Genomic DNA, 21957 nt, shown 5'->3' on the forward strand with positions numbered 1-21957 from the left:
CCATGGGAAAAACAAAACAAAACAAAACAAAACAATTTTGTTTTCACTGTGGCAATGTAGTTGTATTGAGCATAGCAACACGAGCTTCCCTTCACCCTGTCTCACCATTCAGATCCCAAGTGACCACCTCTTGAAACAAAATCTTAGCTTATTCAGTAACTGAAAAAGCCTCAGCCTGGTCTCACTTGCACCTGAAAAAGGATTGAAGTGCTGGTGCTCTGTGCATCAAACAAAACCTTTGTACACCAGCAGGGACCTGAGTTGCAGACACAGATCTGAATGTTGCCAGGCCATGTTGAGCTCAGGTGGGTCTCCAGTCACCAGGTCCCCAATATCCAGGGTGGTTCAAGAGCCCACCAACTCATCAATCTTCACTTTCATCCTCACTGTCCAATATTCAGATATGACTAATACATGATTGCCTACCCCATCTCACTTCTTTCTGCTGACATCTTCAACATTGCTGTGCACATTTTCAGATGTAACGAGGCACTTGGATTTGGAGCTTTGGTTTGAAGTCACCTCAAATTATCCCAACCTTTTGAATATGCAAACACAGATTAAAAGTTTTAGTGCAGGCCTTCCTATTCTTTTCTTTCACCCTTCCCTTTCTTTACTGCCATAATTTATGCATCTAGAACTACAAAGTCATGTGCAGAGCAGTAGAAAATAAAAGCAGTCACAACGGGCTTGCAAATTAGTGCCTTACACCTGGTCAACCTTAGTTCATACCCCCTGATCACATCAAATTGTGATCTTTGTCCTCCCAGTTTCGTACCTGCTGCAACAGCTTGTCTCCTGTCACACCTTAGAGGAGGCCGAGCCTGGCAGCTGAAGAAGCCAGATGTCAGGGTCTATAAAGAAAGTTTTCACTAGTGGCAGCTGCTTGTCAGATCAAGTTCCCCCAAAGGCTTACATTTGGCTCTAACAGTGTATCTGTTGGTGGCCGTGGCTGGTCTTCCTGAAAGTCATATGCGGGATCAGGTCCCAGTGGGAAACTCAAGTTTCTTCTCCTAAAAGGCAGTGTCCACTCATTTGCAGCTCTGGAAAAATGTTATCTCTCTTTATTCTCGGAAATATAGTCAGTATAAAACTGAATTATCAAGAAAGGCTATTTTCCATAACTTTGGAAGAATTTCCCTCTTAAAAGGAGAATGAAGACCCTTTTATTTGTGCTCTATTTAATGGTAATTTTCATCATGTCAAAAATATACATTCTTATCTAGAAAAGTTCTTATCCACAGATAGGAATGGGTTTTAGGATATTTATGATGAATGTTGACCTTCATTTGAAGGAGATGAAACTGAATAGAGAAATTAAGGCAGATCATTCTGAACCTAGATACTTCATAAGCACTTAAGAGAGTCTTCAGTTATGAGATTAGCTTGTAAACGTAATGATCAGGATAGGCTTCAGAATAACGTGTTAGACAAGTCAGCATTTACCCACAGATTGGAAAGATTTGAGACAATATGTGTCAGAAAGTAAACGTGGAGACCTGTGTCATGAAATGAGACTTCACCTGGAACCGTGAGTTGGGCAACCACTGTTTGTATCTTCAAGTACTCTTCCCCCTTTTTCTCCGGGCATGTCTGTTGGAAGATGGCACTTGCTACTATTGCTGCTGGCACCGCTCTTACCACTTGAATACTGGCTTGGTGGCTGATCACAAACTCAGGATTTGGGATTTTGGCTGCTATTGCCTGTAAAAAGAGGGTAGCACACTCACAAAGAGGACACAGCATATTGATCGCGGTGAAATCCTTGACCACAGTGGTGCGAAAGACCTTGTAAATACCCAGTTTGACAGCTCTTAACAACAAATGCTATGGACTGAGAGGAACATTAACCCTACTCCTGTTCTCTGAGGCAAGGACACCAGGTCCATCTCCTGATCCCTGCGACTGTTCCACCTGAAGGGAACACCACTGACAGCATCAGCAAGTCCTCAGGAGCTGGGTGCCATGGCGCACTCCTGAGTGTCAAAGTCATTTGACCTTCAATCATATCCTCTCCCTCTCAGCCGCTTCTTTGGACAGTGAACTACACCAACAATATGCCATGTAAAGGCATTCCTTTTCAGGTTTTGAATTTACTCTCTTTTAAATTTATCAAGTGTTCCTCACCAAGGGCACAAGGCACAAAGCAGATCCTGCTGAATCTCCATTTGCTTAGGTCAGACCTTTCTTCTCCTGCCAAGTTTTAACTTTTGTTTGTTCTTCTCTCAGTCGTATTTTTTTGATTTTTTGTGAGATGCCACTGCTCACTGAAAACACGGCTGCTGCTGAATGCAAGGCAGCATACAGACTCTTAATAAGAATTCTATAGATTAGCTAAACATACATACAGATGTTAGTTAAGTTTAATCTGAATAAGTGTGTTAGATTAAAAGACATTTCACAATTTTTATGGCTACTTAACAAGCCAACATCTGACATGCAAAAGGAGCTGCCTAGCTATTATTCAGCCCCCTAATAGCATAACTCTATGTACAACCAGAAACACTTTAATACCCACATTTAAACATCCTTCTCCTGCCTTCCCTGCACACAAAGTTTACTGAAGCAGCCTCAGTCAAGTTAACTGTGATGACGTGAACTGTGCTGCACAGCTTAGGCTGGCTGATCCAGACATCCCTTACAGGGATGAATTTTACAGCAACTGTGAACAGCAGCTTCAGGGAGTTCCATGAAAGCTTTACAAGTGGTTATTGTGACATTATTAAAAGAGGGACACAAACTACTGAGAAGTCCTGCTATGCAGGTTTTCAGAGGTGCCTGCTCAGGATAGCAATCCCAACAGCTGTGGGGTGTGAGCTGGGGACTACCCTCCAGTGCCAGGCTTCTGGCATGGATGCCACAGGAACCTCTCCTTTTAGTACCGGGAAGCAGCCATCTATCATCAACATCACAAAACCTGCAGGACCTCCCCCCCGTCTCTCAGGGGTACTGTCTCACTGTTGTTGGCATTTGCTATGGGATCAGATGAGACATTGTGCCATAACACTTCAAGGTATCTAGTTGATTCCTCCAGGCCAAAGAGGTGGTCATCTGTGGTTTCTGTCCTGCCTCCAAAGTCAGAGATCTGAATTGCTGGTTAACATGCCTGTTGCTTTAGATCAGTACTGCTGTCACCATGACAGATAGTTACTTATTTTCTTTTTATGTCAGGGCATCAAGGGAGAATTGCAGAGTTGTTCCTACCCAAACTGCATTTTTGCTACATGTAGCTCTGGTGATGCTAACAGAAGCCCAAGCAGGGACAGCTACAGGGCAGGCAGTAGATGGCACCAATGTACAGCAGTTACAGTGTATGCAAAAACAGTCACAAGGCAAAAAAAGTATTTCACAGCAATGTCACTGCTTCCAGGACTTCTGTTTGACCTTATCTGAGCTCAAAAACCTCTTTGCTAATGATAATTTCGCCAATGTAAAACCCAGATCCCTGCATCCTAAGGTGTAACCACAAGCACAGCTCTCTGTAATCAAAGTTTTTCTCTTTTCTTCTTGAATTTATGAGTGTAAAAAATCAGCAGAAGGGATAGGAACTGAGGTCTCCTCACCTCTCTACTTTGTGCCTGAAGCACGTCAGTACCATCCCGTAGCCCTGTCTTCTCAGCTGCTAAATCTGGTGCATGATCAGGGTATCCATGCACATACCCAATTTCAAGCTGACAACCAGATTTGGATGTGGAAGGAACTTCTCTGGGAGGTGCTCTTGGGTTCCTTCCCCCATCTCTGTACCCTGGACAATAATCTGCTTTCCAGGAGCCATTGGTGTGTTTTCTCTAACAAAGTTTTCTATCTGTTTATCACAGGGTCCTTGGATATCAGCAGAAATGTCTCTTTCTTGCTTTTATCCTGCAATATATTATAGTTTGTTTCACACTTTTTACTACTGCTCGTAAGTTTCTTACAGTATTTTATGGCCTGTGGTGTGAATTTCTATACAGAGGAAAGAAACACATATAGATCTTTAAAACCCTGATATACATCACACAGTTGCCTACAATTGTTGAGGTCTGTCATGATCCAATTGCTCGTTCAGTCCTAATTTCTTGGTGCACTAGGTATTGACTTGCACTTTGCTTACCTGTACTCATAACTTGACTTTGGATCTCCAGGAGGATGAGGAATTTATTTTCATGGTTTTGTTTACAAAGGGGTGCACAAGGCAATAGAGTCACATTCTATGGCATTCTCTTAAATACCTTCTGAATGACTATGACAGTACCATTCACTGCCTTTACTTCCCCTTCGATAACCTCCCCAGGTTCAGATCCAGGCTGCCACAGCTAGCTGAGCATCTCCCAACTCTGTAACGTCCATGTTAAACAGACTGTTCGTATTGTTTAACAAATAATTGTACAAAAACTGAAGATTCACAATTTCTCCAGAGACAGAAAGAGCAACACCTCTGGAGTTGCAAGAGGCTTTTCTGGCTACCATATATTTTAAAGTATGTCAAAGCATCATATCTATAGAACAAATCATTTTTGTAAAACTTTAAATAGTGTTAAAAATCCTCAAGAGAACCCAGTAAATCTGTCACCGTCCTCCTACAGCTTTTAGCCAGCTCTTCTTTTTGATAAACTTGTTATTTGCCCTATATAGTTCAGATATTCCCAGCAGTTTTTCAGTTTGGTCTGCCCCTTCTCTCCTACTCTCCTTCCACTCACAAATGAGGTGTTCTTTTAAGAAACTGTAAGTTTTAAGAGCAAGTTTTAGTTACAGTGTTGTGTCCACTTGGGTTCATTTAAAGGTGAACTCCTTTTGCTTAACTGAGGCACAATAACCTTACACTGAATAACATTAGAGGTAACTGGGGGGGAATCTCGTTTGCTCAGGAAGACAGGTTATAAAAGACTGCAAGTCCTGATGGCCCCTCCAATAGTTCTGAAAATCTTTCTCCATGTGGATTATGGATGGTCCGGTAGACACTACTGAGAAATTTAGGAGACAGACACTCTGTAGAAGCACTGATGTCTTTTCTGTCCTTGTCAGAATTGCTTAAATCTCTGCACTCTCTTTTCTTCTTCTCCCTTTTCCTTCCTTGCCAGGGTGCAGTTATGAGATCAGAAGTAAACAGTCATATGTTTGCTTTGTGTGAATAAAATCACATATAGGTTACTTCATCCCCTGTTCTAAGAATAATAAAGTAAAACATTTGTGAAAAATTTAAATCCACTTTGTTCTGAAACAACCTTGAAACACAAAGAAGGATTTCACATCAGCATGTAGTTTTACACCAACAGGCACATTTAGAACATTATGACTCATATAAGTATTTCTGGGTCAGAGGAAACAGGGTTATTTACCTTTTGCTGAAGAACCACAGTCCTTCAACAGGGAGGAAAAACAGAACTGGAACAGTCTAGTTGGGTCATCAGGACCAGGTCTTTACAGTCCCTACTACCATATAGTTAGTAAGGAAAGAAATGTATATTCTCTTTTTATTTTCCCCCAGTCCTAGACATTTCTAATCACAAAACCTTTCCTAACACCCATTTTAAACTTGCAACATCAAAGATCAAAAGCTTTGGAAACTGAACCATGTGAGAGGACAAGAATAGGATAGATTAATGACACAGCCAGTTATGGGGGGTGCACTGTGATTCATGGGCATTTGTGGGTGAAACTGTGTGGGTGACCTTAGATAAGTGATGTTGATAACTTATTTGCCCAGTTAATATAAGTGGATACAGTAGATAAACGTCGAGACATACAGTCCTTGGGAAATGGACCATGCTCCATGCTGCAGAGGTGGGGAAACTACAGGAAGCAGAGAGAGACCTTATCTGTCGTGGGAATACTCTTCCCTCAGCTGAAATCTGGTGACTAATTTAAACCTGGCTGTGTGAGGAAAATGTACCAAACAGGTACATTATTCACAGCACCACAGTACCCGTGGAACACGCACTCACGTCCTTTGGCGCTGTGTATCCTCAGGAAGTCTCTCCATCTCCAAGTCATGCAGGTCCCAAACCAAAAACTTGCCTTCTTGCCATGCTGAGCAGGATCCATCACTGCCAGGGTGTAAGGGTCATCAGGACTTTGTGTCATTAGGACTTTCTGCACACCAGGGAGCTCTGCTGCAGATCAGCAGAGAGCCAGAAACACTAGCACATTTTAAAAGACAGCAGACTCTTCTTCAGATGACACTGATGAAGTTACACCTCTTTTTAGATGTACAGCTTAGTGTGTCATAAGAATGCTGATCTATGGGTGTCTGAGGTTAGAAAGGCACATATGTGAAGATGTCTAAAGGATATTTATCTTGGTAATACATTATATCCTTTGAGTCACATATGTGCAACTGTCTACCCACCTGGGATAATTCCTTTCCATCATCCCCATGGAGAAGGTTTGAAGGGGCTAAAATTTCTCTTTCAGAGAGTTAGAAGTTGTTTGAATAAAGGATGCTAAAGGCCTGAAAGATCATGTTGGGTGGGGAACATCAGCTAGTTTAGCTTTGTCAGAGGAGGTGGATGAAATAAAGGCAGGCAACTGCTATTCTGGCTCCTGCATATGCTCAGTAGCTAGACCTAGTTAGAAAAATCTATTCTGACGTTCAAGGCAATACAGTCTATTTGTCAGTTGATAGGTTTGATGAGGACAGTCAAATCTGACAGCGATAGATACTGCAAAGTGAGGAATCTCCTCCATATCCCAGCATTGCCATTGTAGTTCATAGAGAACATGGGACTTGTGGTATTCACAGAATCACAGAATGTGAGGGATTGGAAGGGACCTCGAAAGATCACCCAGTCCAATCCCCCTGCTGGAGCAGGAACACCCAAATGAGGTTACACAGGAAGGCATCCAGGTGGGTTTGAATGTCTCCAGAGACAGAGACTCCACAACCTCCCTGGGCAGCCTGTTCCAGTGCTCTGTTACCCTCACTGAGAAGAAGTTCCTTCTCAAATTTAAGTGGAACCTCTTGTGTTCCAGTTTGAACCCTTGTCCTATCATTGGTTGTCACTGAGAAGAGCCTGGCTCCATCCTCATGACACTCACCCTTTATATATCTGTAAACATTAATAAGGTCACCCCTCAGTCTCCTCTTCTCCAAGTTAAAGAGACCCAGCTCCCTCAGCCTTTCCTCATAAGGGAGATGCTCCACTCCCTTAATCATCTTTGTTGCCCTGTGCTGGACTCTCTCCATCAGTTCCCTGTCCTTCTTGAACTGAGGTGCAACATGGAAAAGATACCCAAATTAGGATCTGTAATTGTGATAATTGTATGTCACTAAGGCATCCTGGGAATGGTGAAAGATAGATGAACCTCTAAAGAGGTGCTTTCCATAAGATTAAAAGAATAAAGCAGAGCACTACAGAACTTCCTATGGGAAGACTAGCAGCACTGGGAAGCTTGGCATGCTTGCTCTGTGCCATTGCAGTAAGTTTTCCTAAAGATGACATGGCATTCGTGTCCTAAAGATGATACATCATCAACATCCACATTTGTAGGGAGGCAGCTAAGGAATACTGAATCAAATTTGTTTGTGTGACCAGTACTAAAGTGTCTGCTGTAATTGATACTGAAGTTAGAAATCGAGCCTTCCTAATGAAGTAGTAGAGTACCTTGTCCCCACTAGCTTTGTGTCTCTAACAAAAAAAAAGTCTAGGTGAAGTCTCTTTAAAAAAGGAGTTGGTGTGGAAACAACATATTTAGGAGACATGACGTCAGACCTACCATCCACTCAGAGTCCTGAATCAAGCACATGGTGCATTGACTAAGCGAGAATATAAGAATGGTTAATAAGATCAGGGTTAAATCAGAGGTCCAAAACAAATCCCTGTAGAAGTCCACTGTCAGACTTGCTGTTTACTCTTCTATTTTACACATTTTAATCTATTTTAATTCATGCAATAGCCTTTCATTTTCTCCAACCATTACTCAGTTCCCACAAAAACATTATAAACACTTTCTAGATATCTAGGTAGTCTATATGTATTTGCTTTCCCTTATTCACATGCTTGCTGATTCCTTCAAAGAGCCCCAATAAATTGTGATACATGAGCAAAAAAAAAGTTCATTTGGTTCCCTGCCATACAATTCTCTGTGTATCGTACATTGACCAGTTGCCTTACCCTGACATATCTGAAGCAAGATCTACTTTTATTCTTGATGCCCCTTTGACAATGGTTCTTAGGGTGTTGAATTCAAGTACACTGTGGCCACTATTACAGAGCAACTCTTTGACTACTCCATGATCTATCCCTGCAGCCATACGTCCAAGATATTTAAGTTACCAATAAATTTGCAGATGGTACTTTTTTCACTTCCTTTTCTGAGGCAAAGAAGATACTCATACTCATCAGTTGTGGGCAGACAACTTGACATAAAAGGCAGGGTTCAAAGCCTGAAATTTTCTGCATTCTAATTGCAAAATTGCAACAAAAATAAAAGATCTTATCTGAGATAAATTGCTGTTACATAATTAACACTACTTACATGAAAATATGTTATGTTCTAAAAATGCTAGAGGGTAAAAAAACCACAACAACAATGATGAGATGAAGGAAAAAAACCAGTATACTCCAATTTTCAAGCACGAGTGGGAAGGAACTGCAGAATGCTGGGACAAAGATGTGTAGGACAAATATATCGCCTGCATGTGTACTGTTACCAAAATACTCACTGAAACACATGGGGCATAAACAACCCTATTTAGAATACAAGATTGCACACATAGTTAAAAAGCTGGGAAAATAACTCGAAAACCTAATGAGCGTCAAATGGATACTGTGGAGGAAAATGCCAGAGAAATGGCAGGTGTGAAGGCTACGTAAGATCATCCTTGATGAACAAGTCAAGAGGGCTATGAGTACTTAAGATTTGTATCACTTCTTCAGATTATAGATGATAGCTCTTAACAGGAGGACGCTACTGACGAATTACATTGTCAAAATATTGTTGTTATATAGGCATGAAGGGTAAAATATGTTTAAACACACAGTTTTGGATACAGTGAGATATCTGTTCAGCTCAAATGAAAAGATGCAGAGATTGCTTAAAAAGTAAGATCCTTTCTGCAATCAGAAATGTGCATACTGGGATGAAACCATTCATGTGAGCTGTGGGCATGAGATTCAGGCTGGACATAAGGAAGGAATTTTTTAAAATGAGGGTGACAAAACACTGGCACAGGTTGCCCAGAGAGGTGGCAGATGTCCCATTCCTGAAGACATCCAAGTCCAGGCTGGACGGAGCTCTGAGCAACTTGGTCTAGTTGAAGATGTCTTTGCTCATTCCAGGGAGGTTGGACTAGATGACCTTTGAAGGTCTCTTCCAAACCAAACTACTCTATGATTCTGTGACTTTAAGAAAGATACAGGTCTACAGAGAAGCAGCATGAAAAATCATGGATTATAGACCTCGGACAGGGAAAGTAATGTTGACATTACTGTATTTGTAAGAGACTGGGGATACTTAATGGTCTGCAAACATGCAGAAGATGGCTTAAATGGAGCACAGTCAAAATTTGGATTTAACTGCTTTAAAACTGTGTCAAATATCAGATTGATATCAGATAAATCTTACTAACTGTAGGGGTAGGGAGCCTGTAAGATCACCTAAGATGACTGGGGAACCCTCACAACAGCAACTTCTTTACAAGCATGTTAAACAAATATCTGTTGGGGGAAATTCGGGTGTAGATGATCCTGTTCTGTACCAGTGGACCTCTTTAAGTCCCTCCAGACCCATCAATGACGTATGTATTTCTATGAAATTATGTACAAGGTTAGGTGTTTTTGAAAAGATGATGACTTAACCATAATTTTTTTAAAAAGCAAATCTGTATCTTATAAAGACTGATTAAAAAAATGTTAAGACTTTAAAAACAGATTTTCCCCTGAAAAAGATTTTTTTAATTAAACCCCCAAACCTTTATCAAATTATTTCAACTGAAAACAAATGTTCTGATTGAAATAAAAGATGCTCCAATCCAGGAGTGTTTCCCTGGTAACCAGGGACACTGTCATTCTGTGGTCTTATTCTTCCCATTCTCCCCTGTGTACCAGGCTTTCAGCTTTCCCAGCACTCCTATGGCTGGGACTCCTGACTGCTACCCCTTCTCCCAAAGGCTGGACCATGAAACACCATGGTATGTGCAGCCCGAAGCAGACACACAGCTAGTCTAGAACAGGATCAAGAGGAACACAGTTTCAGTGAAGCCACATGGCAAAGTACATAAAGATAAATAGGTTTAGTACAAGTTAATTATTAGGGTTTTTTTTAAACGAACTGATTTGGGTTTTTTTAGGAAACTGATAAATATCCCTTGTCTCCCATAGATAGCTTGAGGACCGAAAAGCAATTTCTTGGAAGTTCCAGACAGCAGCCCTCGTATCTCTAATTCATCACAGGGAATTATCTGATTCTGGTTTTTTTTGACTACTTTGGTCTCCCTCAGGTGAAGGGATTCCTTGTGTCAGCATTCACTGCAGCCATTGGAAGTGTCAATATTGCAAGCTATCCGTAAAGCAAGACTCAGCCTCAGCCAGACTCTGTTCAGGGGCTCAGCAATGGACTCAAAAAATAAGAAAACAAAACATCAATAAAATAAACATATCTTTGTCCCAATTCAATGGGAAGTCTATTGCTCCTTATTAATAATGTCTCTTGCAGATGAATGATCCAGCGGGACAGCCATTTCACTGTCCTTTCAGAAGGAGGCTCTAAAACGAGCAGCTGGACAACTTCATGGAGTAGGCCAGCAACTCCAGGAGAGCCCAGAGGGGTATTTTGGGTGATATACTTCAATAACAACTTCACATAGTGCTCAGATGAATGGCAGTGCCCCACCTAAATATTTGACCTGATGTTACCACTGAGCAGGCTCTCCAAGCCGACTTCTTTGATGGATCAATTTGGAATGTGTTAATGGCATTACTCAGCACAATAAATAAAGTGCGACTCACCTTAACGTTTCTTGGAAGTAGTCATGGAGTTTATGACACCCAGTGGGAACAGCAAGAGAGGGTCATCTGGAAGGAACAGGGAAACATGCTGAGCACTCACAGGGGAAATTTCAAGAAACAGATGGAGAAAATATCAGAATTCTCAGTAGCCTCCAAGAAACAGATGAAGAACTTTTGGGTCAACAAGCCAGAGAGTGAAAGGCTCAGAAACCAGGTTTGTGGTCAAATTATCTAGTCCATGTACTGGGAAATGCTAACGATCCACTAGATCCTTCAGTCTTCATGGGTGCAAAGCTTTGAAAACTTCAAAGGTGAAGTAGCAGGAATTATATTTCTCATGATATTTCTAGGAAATAAAAAATGATTTGTTAAGTAGAAATGAAGATTCTTCTGTCCTCTGAAGAACCTCAGAAGGAATCAGACATTTCCCTTTTTTGATTATAAAATCAGTAAGACAGAAAGAATTTTCTAACCTGGCCGTCAGATCTGTTACTGAAGACTCAATTGGTGCAGAAAAACAACACAATAACAATTTTAGATGGAAGTGCTATTTGTAGCTGTTAAATTACCCAGAGGATCTTTCACATGAATACTCCAGACTGAATAGCATGTGCATACACATTCCAGTCATGGGTCCAAAACAAATTAGGAAGCTAATATACACCCTCCACTGGGACTGAATTGACCATTAGTTTCCTAGGTTCTGAAAAATCATGTCATTATATCTAACTTATTCCTACATTGCTTCTTACCCCCATAGGATCTTAGTGTTATATACATTTAAAAAAATGCATCCGCCACCACAAAAATGCTATTGCCTTCTGAGGGTGAAAGCTTCTGCCCAGCAACACTCCACAACTGGTGTGGACATTTTTACTGAGGAATTGAAAAATACCATATCTAACTACATTTACACAGAAGAATGTAGGTCAGACGAACATAATTACCAATTATAGAGTTTAGGTGAAGATGTGGCAGTAACAAGCTGACTGCTGGGAAACAGTATAGCTAGTTCTTAATAATAAATTTCCTTTAGACATCAGCCTCTCCCCAAAGATTCACACCAATAAAATGTAGCAGAAATATAACAAAATCCCTTCAAACATCTAAAGGGAGTTTATCTTTTGGGAAGAAGAAAAAAAAAAAAGATAAAAAATTGAAAGTAATTACAATTTCAGGGCTAACTGTAGCGATTCCAGAACAACACCTTTCATGAACAAGTTTTTGGGATTTCAGCAGTGCAGCCAGTTCCACAACAGACAGCTCAGCTTGGTATTTGAGATGAATGAAAACTGCCCAGGAGTACGATACGCCTAATAATGCCGAACTGGTGGCTCGGTTCAGTGTTGACTTGGAAAGTGCTAGCACCGGAATCAAGTATATAGCTTCTGCAGAAATAAGCCAAAATATTCTTGGCAGACCATCTCTACTTGTGTACTCTTTGATCCCTTTAGCTGGTTAGCCACGCTGTGGGGTAAGACTGAATTTGAAGATGACAAGTCTAAGGAAGAGCTGAGCTTTGTGGCTGGTTTGCGAGCTGTGAACCTCCCCATATGTGGGGCTCTGTTCAGAGCACAGGTCAGCAACATATTACTTGTCTGGTTTCCTTTGAGCATTCAGTTCACCACCTTCTGTATTCTGATCAGTGGTGAGTCAACCCTATACACCTGTTAGCTGGAAAGCATACTCTTTACGTGGCAAAACCCCTGATTTTATGGTTTCTTGTATTCCTCATGAAACAGTTAATCATGTGACTCTCCAAGCCTGAAGATTTTGCAATTGCAACAAGGCTGCACCAGACAGGTACCTCGGTCAGGTATTTGGACTTTCTTTAAACTCCATAAAAAATAACAAACAAGAGGGTTGACCTTGTACTGTACGTGCATGAACACAGGATTTAAGCAGATGCAGAAAAGATCAAGAATTTCAAATAGGCCCAGGAGAATGCCATTCTGCAGGATTATATTATGGTTCAGTGTAAAATCTCACCACAGAAAAAGAAATTAAATGAAATTTTTTAGAAAAGTGTAAAACTCAGGAGTACTAGTAAGAGGTTGAACACTATACCCTAGTTTCTGCTCTCTGGTACTAATCACAGCTACAAAAAGACACATCCCTTTCACAGAGCACATGACAATACCATCCTAATTCCAGCAGCTATAGCTTCATCCTCATTTGAAAGATATTATATAAAAGTGTAAGATAGCAATCAAAGCGATAGAGTCAACACACCCCAGCACATGTGTCTAAGAAGGACATCACCATATGTGACTCTCAGTGGCTTTCAGATCCCACGTTCACGTCTAGAACAATATCCACTTGAAAGAAACTAAGGGTGGTATTTTAAGTAGGGAGAAGGCAAGTATTGAAATACAGTTAGGAGTATGTCAGTGTTGCACACTTATAAACAACCATAAGTACTGTGATATCTATGCATCACCAAGATACTAGATTTTATTCTAAATAAAGAAAAATATGCAGGTGACAGAGGGTTTATGTGTCCATGAGATGCATTTCTAAAAATGATGTGCCGTGTTTCAAGTATGAGTTATGGGGCCAGATGCTGGAATCCGGATGAAGAATTATAGGCTGCATTTATAGGAGGTCAGGTCGGGTAACCACAACGGCCTGAAAAATTTATTAATCTCATTTGAAAGATGGAATGCAATCTTTAAGTTAATATAAATACACCATCTGCAACAGTGAGTCCTGAGGAAGGCATCAGAATACGGAGCAATTTAGGCAGAGAGGAATGCACTGAATGTGAGATAAGGCCAGAATGAAAAGCAAAGTCTGATGTCTGGAGGAACTGAGGCTCAGGCCTGAATGCAGTGCAGAGATTCCCAGATCTCACTTGTGTTTCTGGAGAAATCTTTGAATAATCTCATTAATCTTGGGTGCAATGCAGTTCATCCAAATGAGAGTGAGGAAATGATCTGACGACAAGACTTACGCATTTACATGAGGAAAAGATACTGCATCCAACATGAGCTACTTATTTCACAACTCATTCTGATTAACAAAAATATATTAGTCATACAGCTGGAGAGTGATATTCTCCTAAGAGCTCGTAATTAAAAGTGGACAAAATGACTGTAGCTGGTGCTTCCCAATGGCTAACATCCTCCAGCTGAGGAAAATTATGAGAAAACAGTGAGTGGGAGGAAGAAATCAGAGAGGAAAACATGAATGAAAATCAGAAGCTCTTTCAGAATAGAGTCAGTCCATCAGCACTGGCTAAGGCCCAGCTACTTTGGTGGTAAATCAAAAGTGTTTTAAAGATTCAACAAATCGGAAAAATTCAGAAAATGTCTAAGTCCAGAATTATGATTTAGAAGAAACTGACACAGGAAAATACAGAGATTGTGAAAAATCGGTCCATAGGAGAATTTTTGGTAGAGTGTTCAAATTGCATAGAGCAAAATTGTGAACAACAATACAAAAAACCAGGCTTGTTAAATAAATGTTTCTGTTTGGTATTTTGGAAAGTAATAACATGATGGTGTTTATACGAGACCAAAGTTGAATAAGTACTTTCTAACCCATTAGGAAATAAGCAGGATGTTAAACATCCTCTAGTAGAGATAAACATTTTTAAATCAGCAGGCCTGGATAAATCATACCCAGGGGTCCTAAAAAATTTGACTGAGGAAAAGTCTGGCTTGCTAATGTTAATTTTTAATAAATTTTAATATCAGAGGGAATCCAGGTGACTGGAAGCAGGGTAGGAGCCTGGAAAAAAAGAGAAAGTGAGAGAGAGAGAGAGAGAGAAAGAGAGGCAGGGGGAGAGAGGGAGAACAGGAAATCAAGTACAATTACAGGGGAGTTATTGAGCAGTTAACCTCACATCAATCCCGGGTAGAAGAGTGGAAAAGCTGAGACAGGACTGAACTGCCGAAACATGAAAGGACAAGATTTTAATTACTGCCAGTCAACATGGGCTTATGGAAAATAACTCCTCTCAAATAAAACTGGTTTCATGTTCTGCCTGCAAAAAAAGCTAACTGCACAGATGTAGCAGGCTCTCTCAAGGCTTTAGACTCAGTGCATGACATACTTACTAGATAAACACTATATAACATCAAGGAAACTTATGTTAAATGGCTAAAACTTGGCTATTTAGCATAACTCAAAACCCAGCTGTGTAAATCAGACCATCATCAAATGAGGATGCTTTACTGGCTTTCTGCAGGGCTTTGAATTATACCCAGTGCTATTCAGTGTTCTCACTGATGCTCTGCAAGGAAATATAAAGCCATAACTGACAGACAGATGGCTGACACAAATATTAGCAACCTGGTAAATAATGATGAGGATAAAATACTCATGCAGAGGATATTTTGGGTCACTCGTAAAGGGGAGCCCATTTGAACCAGATGCAGTCAGTGCAAAGGTGATCTATAAGGCAGAGAGCAAAATAAATGTGATGGGACTCTGTATTCTGGAGAAAGATTTGGAGATCACAGTGGGCAAGTAAGGCAGCATGAAATTACTAATTCCAGAAAGACTGAAAAAAAGGCAAGTTTTTCCCATGATTCATACACCTACAAACAAGGGAGCAGTGAGCAGTAATGTGATTTTACCTCCACACAGTAAAACATCCCACAGAAGCCTGGAGTCTAGTTTTTACCAACGTCTACTAACAACTTAAATGGCAACAGACAACAAGTGTTAGACTGACCTGATGAATGAAGACAACACCTGACCACAAGAGATTTAGAGACCCATCTACTGAGAAAAGAAAAAAAGAAGAAAGAGAAGGAAGAGAAGAAGAGAAGAAGAGAAGAAGAGAAGAAGAGAAGAAGAGAAGAAGAGAAGAAGAGAAGAAGAGAAGAAGAGAAGAAGAGGAGAAGAGGAGAAGAGGAGAAGAGGAGAGGAGGAGAAGAGGAGAAGAGGAGAAGAGGAGAAGAGGAGAAGAGGAGAAGAGGAGAAGAGGAGAAGAGGAGAAGAGGAGAAGAGGAGAAGAGGAGAAGAGGAGAAGAGGAGAAGAGGAGAAGAAGAGAAGAAGAGAAGAAGAGAAGAATAAGAAAAGAAGAAAAGAAGAGAAAAAGTCATGTTTGATTACACTGCACAGTTACTTCCAGACAAGAATGTACTGGATACTAAAGGGTTCTTACATCTGGCAGAGAAAAGCATAATGAGAACCGGTGACTGGAAGTTGAAATCAGAAATTCAAAATGGTCACGATTTTTCAAACAGTGACGGCGATTAACCACTGTGACAAACTTCTAAAGGAAATGATTGATTATCCATTTCCTGATGTATTCATATCAAAATTAGATGCTTTTCCTGAAAACATATTTTAGCCAAAATAAAAGCTGTGCTTAATTCAAATGCAAAGTATTGGGTAACAGCATGAAATATAAAAGTCTATGGCATACAGGAGAAAAAATGTGATGACTGTATGGTTTCTTCTGAGTACAGAAGCTCTGGATGTCTGCAAGAAAGATGCCTCTAATCTGATATAGCAATGCAATCCAGGGAAAAAATTTCAAAACCAAACTTGAAAATGAACTAAAAATATGAAGGTGATGCTAATTAACCACTGGACATGTTGACAGTGATACAACTCCAACAACTGTACATGTAGTCTGGATTTCTTAAACAAACAAAACAACCCACAAACACCAAACGAACAAAAAAGGTCAGAAGGTGAGACAGAGAGGTAATGGTTTCTAGCTATAAGCTAGGGAAGCTGAAAGTCGCCATCACTAGAGTTTTTAAAACTTGTTTACACAAGTCTCTGTGAGGAACACTTCTAGTGTCACTCATTCTGCTTAGGGCAGGGATAGGACTAGATCATGTCCTAAAGTTCCATCTACTGCCATCATCTATTTGATATGATTCAAGTAAAAGTCACAGGCACAATGTTAAAACTAGTGGGGAGGGATAGGCCCTCTGTTATGCAGAAGGTCTAGTCGAATGAAAATTTGAACATAACATTATATGATATTACAAAGCTTCTATATCTGAATTAGTCTATTTAGAAGGTAAGCCTGCCAGCTTTATTCTTCTTCTTCTTTTGATATGCTAGTGTCTGGGAAAGATCAGAAATAGAAGTTCTGGTTATCTAATACCTATCTCGGTACTTATTTGCCCTGAAGCCCTGTAGCAGTTCAAGTGCTTTTTGAGAAATGGTGTTTTTCAGGCCATCTGAGGCCAAACTGGATCATGGTGAACTTGAAAAGTAGAAAATCAAAAACACGATGCAAAGGTGGCAAGGGCTAACCTGTCCTCCCCAGCAGGGACACATCTGAGTCAACATGATTCACAACCAGACCTGTGCAAATAACTAATTTTTCAGTTTGCCAGGTGAACTTGAAGGGACAGAAAACATTCGCACTGCCCTGAAGTGAAGTTCATGTCTGTTTCTTGATGGAAAGAACTATAAAAAAAAAAGTTACTTTCATAAGTCTGACTAAACTCTTTCATTTGATTTGAAATTGTTTTGTCTTTGTGGTCCGTTGCATATAAACATAAATTTATGTGAAATTTTCTTATAAAGTCAACTCATAAAGGAATTTTTGAGTGGTGAACAAATGTTTCACCCCCCAAAATTTTTGTGGTTTTGTTTAAGACCTTTCTTTGCGTTTCAGCTTCAACAGCTACAGTGTTGGATGCAGATAGTATCGAAATGCAGAGAGTCACTGCCTTTTGAAAACTGACCAGATACACCCTGCAATGGAAAAGCCCAGAGAAACTCAGTGAAAGGAAGTCACCGCTGTAAATTTTCCCCAAAAACATCACTCAGGTGGAGAAAGCTTTGCGCAGCCAGACCTCCTCCTTAAAACCTCTGGACATCGCTGAAACAAAATGGAAAGTCCTGCCTTCCTCCCCCCCCACCCCGCTTTCTGATACTGTTTATTTAGTAGGAATTACTTTGGTTTCTGTCTCCTCTGTAATGTCACAGCTACACAGCCACAAGGATCACAAAACCTGCCACCCACCTTTCTCCAACTACTGGACAGAAAGCCCGGTACCAGAGGTAGCTGAGTTGCAAGACCTAGTATGGAAATTTCTCAGTCAAAACACATTTTAAAAAGATGTTATTTTTCGTAGAGAGGAATCTATGTGATCAGGCTTGTCCATATAACGCTGTAAGACATGTTTTTCAAACACCCTAGTAAGCACTTTTCCCCCCAGCTTGGGATGTAGCTGTGCAGAAGGAACGGTCCCACCAGTTTGGACAGCCACCTGGGACTTGACGGAAAGTGCAACACCTTCCCATGAAATACACACAGCCTCTGAAAATGTAGCACAACCATAGCTGGCTGAAAATTGAAAAAAAAAAAAAAAGGTTACAAAACTGTAACAAAAGAGAGAAGACAGCCTCTGTAATAGGCACATCTCAGGCATAATAAGGGAAGAGATATTTAACAAAATGATCAGAAACTATTAATCAGTTCTTTTTGCTGTGATTAGAAAACTCTCCATTTGTGAAAATAAGTGGGATTTTTTTTGAGAAATGTTTTGGTGTCAAGGGAACTTGCCTCAAGAGCAGAATAGAAATTTTAATCCAGAGACAGGAAGATTTAGCCTTATGTCAAACAGATACTGTAACCAAAAGGCCTGACACTCCTTGTATTATCTTCTTCTGTTCTGATGAATGAAAATAATTTTTAAAATTTGAATAACTTAATGCAGAGATGAAGAGAGACTGATTACTCTAAATTCAATGCCCACACTTAGGGAGCTCCATTTTAATTCGTGTTCAATTGCATTTGACCCGTGTTTAACCCAATTTGCTAAAGCGTTTGAGTATGGAACAACCCTGTACAGTAGCTATCTTGTCTTCTTGATTTTTGACTTACTGTTTCTGTGGGCAAACAGTATACAACTTCACATTGCACTTGTCTGTCCACCCCGCTATGTGGAAACAGCCCCAGTGGTGCTGCAGACACAGCAGCCCCCGCGCTGCCAGGCAGCCCTGCCTTTCCACGTAGCACAGTGCTTAGGGCTGTCTTTTGTTCAAGTGCACCATGGGAACATTTTAAAAACTGCCAAGTTTTATTCTTGAGATTAGATTTTGTTTTTCCAGCTACCCCCTAGGATAGAGTCCCTACATTAGGTAGAGGGCTATGTGTTCTTATGTACATTCTTTAAGTGATTTGCATTACATTATTCTTCAGTTGGGTAAGTATCAGGCCAGCTTAAATGGATGTGAAAAAAAAAACTTCCTAAGACATATTCCCATGATGAAGTGCATTAGATCATACTTTTGAAAGACTCTGCAGCTAAATTTTACTACCCATTCAGCTGCAAGTGCATTAACCAGACCCAGCTTCAGTTTGCTTCCACAGAGCTCAACTAGATTCACAATGCCAAAAAGAAGAAAAAAAAAAAAAAAATAGCACCTCCTTTTCGTGCCATGGAAACAGACCAACTTTGCCATACACTCCAGGTGTGCTGAAAAATGAAGGTGCCATTATTTCAGCCTCTCCCCCGCCTGTCGCGCTTTCAGAGTCACGGTGTGAGGGTGCACCAGGAGGGGGCAGGAGAAAGCCATCCGTGCCTTCCCACCCAGGGAAACCCTGGCAAAACGGAGAGAAAACTTCCCCAAGCTCCAAGTTAGCTTCTGTGCTCCTGGCACGATCCCTTTTTTACACACATCAAATGATATGTGCAGAGCGCTCTGAGTATGGGATTATTTGCAGGCAGAGATCCTGCAAATCCGGGTTTGTAACACATCCCACTGTGCGAAGGCCTGGCTTTCTGAAAGCCGCCAGAATTGGTCCAACTTTGCTTCCTCCCCAGTTAGTAGGAATTTTGACATTGAGATAAACGAGTCTTGGCTAATTTTCTCTCACAGCCCTTTGACATAAAGATCATCTCAGCATTGGCATTTGAGCAGAACCTCAAAAGAACCTCACCATGCTCTATGCGATAATCAACAACAATAATTGTGCAGTGGATGAGATTGAATGCGGTCTTGTATACCTCAAGGCAGGGTAGATAAGTGCTGATAAAGCACCTAGTGGTTATCTGAATGGAACAGCCCTGATACACCTAAGAGTTGCTTACACATCATGTTCTACGTGGCTGGGCGGATCTCAAAAGGTGCAGAGGACAGACCACATTTAGGTGAATTTCAGTCTTCTGAGAAAACTCCAAACACCTATCTTTGCAGGGGGAAATTGAAAACTAGGGATGGTGGAGAAGACTTTTGTGTGTTTCAAAACTTCCATCTTCTGGGAGGGTCATAAAAAAAAAAAAAAAAAAAGGTAAAAAACCCCAGTCTTCTCTTGTGGTATTTTGGCATTTTTGCTTTCAGTCATAGCCAGAAACCAGAAATGTGAAGCATTATGAGAATTAAATATGTAAGGAAAATAATATCAACCAACCTTTGCTGCACAACAAAGATGGCTTGGCTCATGTTGGTTTCCAACTATGGGTGAAGGTTCAAGTCACCTACTTCAAAAATACATTACTCATGAATGAGCTTTATTAAGAAACCTTGTGCTCCTATAACACTTTCCATGTGAGGTTTTCAAGTACTTTATGGAATTAAGCAAAACAACCCTGGGAGGTAGATTAGTTCTAGCATCCCCACATTACAGATGGGAAAACTGAACACTAAGCACATCTGTAGGAGAGCCAGAAATATTACCTAACTCTCATGTACTGATTTTCAGCAGTAGATCTTGCATCTTTAGGATGGAGGAGCCATTATCCTTATTTTAAAAAGAGGCAAAGTGACTTGCTTAGGCTGGCCAATACTGAGCCAAGCAGAGCAAGAGAAGCCAGTTCTTCCCAGGCCTGGTAGTCCCAAGACCTGATTTTACTAATTAAATGACCAAACCACATGCTATTTCTTTAATATTAAACAGTTATGCAAACACAGAAAATTAAACATTAGAAAATACATTTTTGGAAGCATAAAATCTGTTTTCTAATACTGAGGAATTTCTTGACGGACTGTATCTCATATGCCACTGATGCACTGCATCTTTGCCTTGCTATTGAACATGGGAAAATAAGAAAAGGTCAAACCTTTTCACATTAATCAAGTGGTATTACCTGACCACAGACAGCATCAGCAGAAAAATTTAACATCAAAGAAGTCTGTTCTATGGTCCTTTTGATGTTGCAAACCTGAACACAGAGAAGATAGTTTGAATTTTCACAGAAGTAATGACACAAGAACACAGAAGGGATCACAATGTTGCTGTTTAAAAAAAAAAAAGAAATCCAGCAACCCCTCCCCCTAAATAAAACTACTATTTCCTTTTGATAACTTCTTCCCTTCTGCAGGAAGAACAAACTCTTGAGCTCTTCTACTGTAAAGCTGTCTTCCATGCACCCAACTGCCTTTTGGCAAGATCTCTTGTCCCAGAGCAGCCCCAGCAGTGAGTTGGGCACTCAACAGACAAATCAAGAAGATGGTCCTGTTCCCAGAGACCTCTCCATCTAGGTGCTTCAAAGACACTGCTCCATCCCAAGAAATCCCCTTTGCTTCCTCTATGCAATCCCATTATTTCAAGCCCAGAACTAACAATCTAAGAACAGGAACAGCATAGAGGCTTTTAAACTAGCAACTAAAACAAGAAGAGCTCATCCATGTTTCTGAGAGGAAATATTGTGACTGAGAAATACATAAAGGTGAGCTGGAGTTGGTGCTGAGCTAGAAGAGGGCCATGTTAGAGTATGCTACCTCAGCCCAGCTGTAATTCTGTATGTTGGGAAGCACAGTGATGTTTGTCTGCAACAAAATTAATCTAGAGCAACCACATTAATATATTGCAATTATATAAATTATAAAGATTAAGATCATTTCATCTAATTATAAATATCACCATATAAAGAGGCTTAATGAGTCCCCAGAATGGGCTGAACTTTAAATCTTTAAAATGGTTGTGGTAGAGTTGCCTGTGGACAGAGTTTCCTTCTCTAAATCAGCCAAACATGCTTCCCAAAGGCCAGGGCACATTAGAACTGATATTACACTAGAGTGAAAGATCATCTGCACATCTTGAAGAGAAATTCAAAGGGCAACAGAAACAAATCTCCATCTCACTTATTCACTTTCATA

Source organism: Patagioenas fasciata, chromosome 7 (assembly GCF_037038585.1).
Source record: "Patagioenas fasciata isolate bPatFas1 chromosome 7, bPatFas1.hap1, whole genome shotgun sequence".
Lineage (NCBI taxonomy): Eukaryota > Metazoa > Chordata > Aves > Columbiformes > Columbidae > Patagioenas > Patagioenas fasciata.